Source organism: Centroberyx affinis, unplaced genomic scaffold (assembly GCF_046629955.1).
Source record: "Centroberyx affinis isolate AG114_WGS23_722 - 3 ecotype Tasmania unplaced genomic scaffold, CSIRO-AGI_Caff_v1 ptg007032l_1, whole genome shotgun sequence".
In the NCBI taxonomy this organism is placed as follows: domain Eukaryota; kingdom Metazoa; phylum Chordata; class Actinopteri; order Beryciformes; family Berycidae; genus Centroberyx; species Centroberyx affinis.
This window is the reverse complement of record NW_027283564.1, coordinates 31,335-37,785: the sequence shown is the minus strand read 5'-3', so window position 1 is coordinate 37,785 and position 6,451 is coordinate 31,335.

Sequence of the window (6,451 nt, the reverse complement as noted above, 5' to 3'; positions counted from 1 at the left end):
TTTTGGAGACGAGGTTCCTTTGCGAGTACAGAGGCAGCTTGTGAAACGCTCCATTGGTGCTTAATTTGAGCGGACGTGCCTCTATGTGTCCAAGAGAAGCCTATAAATCCTAGACCTATGAGGCAAAAGGAGAGCGCTTACGTAAGGCCCGCCACCGTCTGTGTGTTCTCGTACTTCTATCCTTGTCAGACCCAGTTTGAGTTTTAGACCTTTGGGGACCAGATTGAGTGCTAGACCTTTGGGGACCAGTTTGTTTTAGACCTTTGGGGACCAGTTTGAGTGTTAGACCTTTGGGGACCAGATTGAGTTTTGGACCTTTGGGGACCAGTTTGAGTTTTGGACCTTTGGGGACCGGTTTGAGTGCTAGACCTTTGGGGACCAGTTTGTTTTAGACCTTTGGGGACCAGTTTGAGTGTTAGACCTTTGGGGACCAGATTGAGTTTTGGACCTTTGGGGACCAGTTTGAGTTTTGGACCTTTGGGGACCAGTTTGAGTTTTGGACCTTTGGGGACCAGTTTGAGTTTTGGATCTTTGGGGACCAGATTGAGTTTTAGACCTTTGGGGAGCATTTTGAGTTTTAGACCTTTGGGGAGCAGTTTGAGCTTTGGACCTTTGGGGACCAGTTAGAGTTTTGGACCTTTGGGGACATTTTGGCCAGTCCTTACTTTTTCAATTTAGGATTAGGACTTGGGTTTAGGGTTAAGTTTAGAAGTAGGATTAGGTTTAACCAATGTAGTCAATGGAAAGTCATCACAAGTATAGTAATACAAGTGTGTGTGTGTGTGGTCTGCTGCAGGGACAGCGTATAGGGAAGGTGAAGGGGGGGATGAATCGAATGTGTCTCAACCTGCCGTCTCAACACCCTAAAATAACATCCCTCTTTCTCTCTCTCTCGCTTTCCCTCCATTTAAGAAAATTATAGGCCTCCCAAGTTGAGTTCTCGCTGAGATCTGCTTTCTATAAGCTCTCCACCTCCCACCAGTAACAAATGAACCATCTACCGAGCGTTTTTGGGGTGCGACTGGGAGGCCCCTTCACTGCAGTGACAATTAAGATAAATCAACTGGAACGCTATGGAGCAGTGAAAGTGTAAAACTTAATATTACAAATCCTGCTGGATGCTGCTGAGCATTTTCAGTTGCCGGCTCCCCCACATCTCCAGTTTTTCACATTGACACTTTTTCTTTGTGAACTAGTTTGAAGTGCTGAGGGTGAATTCCAGTCCACATACCATACTGGTGCCTTCTACACACACACACACACAAACACACCTCTTGACCCTCCAATGAGGCGCCTGTATGTGTTTGCGGTCTGAGGATTACCTTTTTTTATACCTCATTATAATCAACATAAACATATTTTTATAGCATTTATCCAAAAGCAGTGTTTTCAAAGAGACTTACGGCAAGGAACAAACAACAAGAACGGTAAAATACAAAAGGAGGGGTGTGTCTTGGTGGTCTAAGGCAGTGGTTCTCAACGTGGGGTCCGGGGACCACCAGGGGTCCTTGAGGGGGTGTTAAAGTCTTAAACTTCACCATTATTTTATTTACTTAGTTAACATTTAAGTTAACACAATTAGATAATGTCAAAGAATGACTGTTTTGATCATAGTTTCTCTGTTATCTCTCTACCTACGATACCGAAAGTCATGGAATTCTGGACAAAATCATATCTAACAATAAAAATATTCTCAGATTTGGGTCCGAGAGACAAAATCTCATCAAATGGGGGTCTGTGGCCTTAATGTGGACTAAATTAGGGGTCCTTGATATGAAAAAGGTTGAGAATCACTGGTCTAAGGTGCAAATGCAAAATGAGGAGATAAAACAAATGTCAAATGGAATGAGATGAAAGACATAAGACATAACACAAGGTGAGTGTGTACATGCTTAAATTGGCAATGATGTTGAGAGCGCTTTGGGGCGTATTGCATTTGCTGTTGCCGTGACTAGGATTGCAAATACAGCACATCCTCAATAGTATTAGCAGAAAGCAGAGGAGGCCAAAGGTATTGGTGCATAGACCCACACACAGGGGTTGATATGGTTTATCAATGAGCTGTCATGCAGCCTCAACAGTATAATAGCTGAGAGTGCATAAAGGGGTAGCTTTGTTTAGCTGGGGGGGGGGGGGGGGGGGGTAGTGCTTGGAGTGTCAATCCATTTGATCTGACTTTTTACTTCTGTGAGGAGAATGTGTTAGGAAATTAAATCCGTAAATAGGACTCCCCCCCCCCCCTATATATCTCTCCCTAGGCTGCCCATCAATGTGGTGAAAAGTGACAAATTAAAAGGCGGAAAGTGAATGGATGGCTCAGTCAGATTCCTGCTGGATCCGGTTATAGCGTGAAATTAAGAGGGGGGAAAGTAATATCCTCCCCATTGAGAGAGAGAGAGAGAGAAAAAGAATTAAATGGACGGACTAGAAAGCTTTATGATGCTCATTTTGAATGGCACTTTGAAGTCTTTTTTTTTATATATATCAGAACAATGGAGAAGAGGACAAAAGCCCAACTTTTTCTGTCTCCAGGGATTCTGTACTGTGTATAGTGCCTGCATGCAGTGTGTGTGTGTGTGTGTGTGTGTATAGTGCATGAGAAGCCCCAGATAGCCGTGCATCTATACCGTGTACAACTGGAGGGTTCTTATATATCTCGTTCAACCCCATGGAGGCACAAAGCTCAGCCATGTGTTACGTGTATCAGCCAGTCAACGCGCTTGTCATCAATCTCATTGTCTGTGCTAAAAGACGGCAAAAATAAACACATGAAACACGAGGGGCAGGAGGCGGCGGCGGAACGATTGAACGACTGAAAAGGAGGAGAGGAAGGAGGGGCGGAGACGTCGGCCCGACAAACGAACGCTTCCGAGAATAGATCTGATCGAGCGAGTTAAAGGAGGCGCGGTTAAAAATAGAACGGCAAATATAGAACGGCCCCCATTTGAAACGCAACTGCTTTTAAGTGACATTTCGAAGTGAAGTTTTGACAGCTTTTTGAAGGAGGGAGGGGGCGGGGGGGATAGAAGCAAACGTGAAAACTGCGATATGTTCGGAAAATCTGTCCCGCGACTATTGACCGGATGGGAACATCTTTTAATTAGCCTTCGCGGGAAAAAGGCCAAATAAACTGGAGACCCCGAGGGAGCGACCTCTTCCCGCTTTTGACGCCCATATGGGGGGAAGAAGAAGAAGAAGAAGAAGAAGAAGAAGTGTGCGGAGGAGTGGGGAGCGTTAGGAAAACAAGGAGATTCGAGAGAGCGAAGCCAAATCCCAATTACTCGGAGATGTGCTTCGGTCGAGCGCCATTGCGGGGCCGGCGTTGACCTTTTCAACTCGGCCCCGCTTTTTTTTTTTTTTTTTTTTACATCTCGCCGCCTAATTGATAAGGCTGCTTTTGCAAACGCGGCTGGCGTAAATGAGCCAGACGGAGAGAGAGAGAGAGAGAGAGAGGAGGATGTCGGCGAAGGAGAGGAAAGATACGGTGGAAAAAAGGGCCCGTTTACCTTCCCGAAGAGCTGGGAGAGATAATTAGGAAAAAGCAGCAAAAAAAAAACGCTTTAAAAAGACAAGACCCGACGCTTGTTAACTAGTGTACAGTGGAGGAGGGAGGGGGGGTAGGGGAGGGTGGGGTAGCGTTGACCCCCCAAAGGAGCACCCCCTCCCCCCTCCCCACACACACACACACAGGCCTCAGATCTCAACATCATCATTTCTTTTTTTTCTTTTAAAGTTAATTGCTCAGAAACTACAAGATCACATTTATTACAGGGGCGGAGTACAGACATAATAACGCTGAAAATGCTACACTGTCGGCTGTTTTTTGCCTTGTTTATTTGAAGCCGATGGTTAATTTTCTACTTAGCATGCATTGGCGGATTTGCAATTAGCGAGACGTGATTCAGTGGGGCTTTTTGCCTCCGTTTTTGTAAATGCAACCACAATGAAAGAGATTAATTAGCACTGCGGGAAAGAAAATACAGTTAGTTTGTCTTTGGACGAGGTTTTACCCGCTGGGTATGTCACATGGGATTTTGCACGCGATTGGAGAGCTTTCACCTTGTTAAAGGAATAGTTCACCCAAAAATGAAAATTCTGTCATCATCTCCTCCCCCCTCATGCCAGTTGAAACACAGGTGAAGTTTGTCCATATAACACACAGGGAGGCTGCAGCACAACTCCATAGCAGCCTTCTCCAAAACAACTGAAGTCAGTGGGGACCAGTTCTTCAGAGTTCCAAAAAGACCTACAGTATATTTACACCATCATTTAGTGCAAATCTTAACTACATTATTATTTATTGCAACAAATAATGGTGTATAGGTCTTTCTATTCACAGTGTGATTGTTTGGCTGTTTTTGTTTTGGAACTCTAAAGAACAGGTCCCCATTGACTTCAGTTGTTTTGGAGAAGGCTGCTACCAAGTTGTGCTGGCAACCTCCCTGTGTGTTATATGGACTAACAAATTTCACCTGTGTTTCATTTGGCATGAGGGTGAGTAGATGATGACAGAACTTTCATTTTTGGGTGAACTATTCCTTTAAAGGAACGGTTCACTTTTTTAGACGCCTATCTTGCTTATCGCAAACAAAAAGCATGTTCACCACTGTTGTGGGCTTTGAAATATCAAAAGCAGATCTTTTTGTTGGCAATGCTAGTGGAAGTCAATAGAGCTAAAAACATTTCTTTGAAAATATCCTAATTTAAATCCTTTAAAAACAGTTAATTATATTGTGAAAATATTTTGAATGTATTGCATCTGATTTGTAAGGATAACTATTCAAATTCTGCTCACAAAGATCTCAAAAATGGAAACTGAAAAGACTGAAACTGTCCCAAGATCTTGATAAATCAGATTTTAAACTCACAAACTATCTGTTTAACAGCCAATGGGAGTGTGTCAGATGGGTGGAGAGGCAGACATATTGGCATTCAGGTCTCAAAATGAAAATTCACCCTCTCTGAACCTTCCAATTATCGATTAAAGACTCTTCCTGACCCCATAGTCACTCAAACATTAAAGAGCTGCCACTGTAGTGAGTGGCATCTCTTTAATGTTTTCTCACCTAGCCTATTGCCATGCTCAAACCACCTTCATATATTTCCCATTCCTTGAAGTGCTCTCAAACCTGCTCTCCTTATGATCTAAAAAAAAACGCACAAGGCTATCCTTGTCTATTTCAAACGCAATTTATAGCTTTTATAATTGAGTAGCTATGAGCCAAAATAAACTTCAGACATATGGGGGATTGAAAGCAAAGCAAGTTATTTTTCTGTATCAATATTCCACTTCAAAAGAGACTAATTTGCTAAATACTGTGGAGGAGAATATATCGATGATTTTTTCCAATCTCAGAAAACTGGAACACTTCGCTCCGAATCAGAAAAATCTATAACTTGCTCAATTCAACTCCTGCAAGTAATTACTCTAAGTCAAAACTTAATGAGATTTCACCACTAAAGATTATGATGGAGATGGTGAGAGAAATGTACATATAATTGGTTAGGGATCATAGGCCTATCACACTGTCAAATCTAACACTCACAGAATAATTTCCCAGTGAAAAATACATCTCACCAATGATGGAGACGGTGATAAAAAAACAAAACAAATCATGGGCTCTCTGCCAATTGTCTTTTCAATTTACTTAGAAACACAGCTTCTTTTACCACCCAGGCCTCCAACAACTCCACTCGCCATTCTCTTGCTTCACCTTATCCAATTTCATTACTGCGTGCAACTGTGTTGGGATAAATCGATACACAAACACATTGCAATTTTGTTTTCCCAATTTAGAATCGCCTGTGTAAATCCTGATACTGATAGCTCTAATCCTCGTTCATTTACACAAGAGCCGGTTTCAGTCATTCATTGAAGTTTCATGTCATCTTTTCACTTTTATGAAGACCTCCGCTCCTGTAGGTGGCGCTCTAGGAGCCATTTCACAGCAACTTCGAGAAGTAGAGGCCCCGCTTGACCAAACGACAATGGATTCATATTACTGGCAGGTGCTGTTAATCAAGTGCGAGCAAATCTCAAAGCAGACGTCTGATTTCGATTTTGGTTGTTCTAAAGTAATCCCTACAGTAATCCCTCATACTATACACTGTCAGCCAGTGCTGTAGGCTGGGGCCGATACTCCATATTATCGAATATCGCAATAGTTCTTGAATATCACGATATTTCCCACGATATCAAATATCCATGTGTCCATGTGTGATATTGACCATGTGTTGCTTAGGTCACAATTGTACAAGCTTTTAAACGTATAAACCTATAATCTACTAGCGGTAGGATAGTAAAAAAACAAAAATAATCATACTTGAAGTAAAAAATTTGTCTTTTTAATTCAAGTGGATTCCCTTTTCCACAATCGGCCCGTTTTTCTGAAAATAGCAGGAATGAGCAAATTATACAATAGTAAGATCAAATTTATAGGCTGTTAGTAAT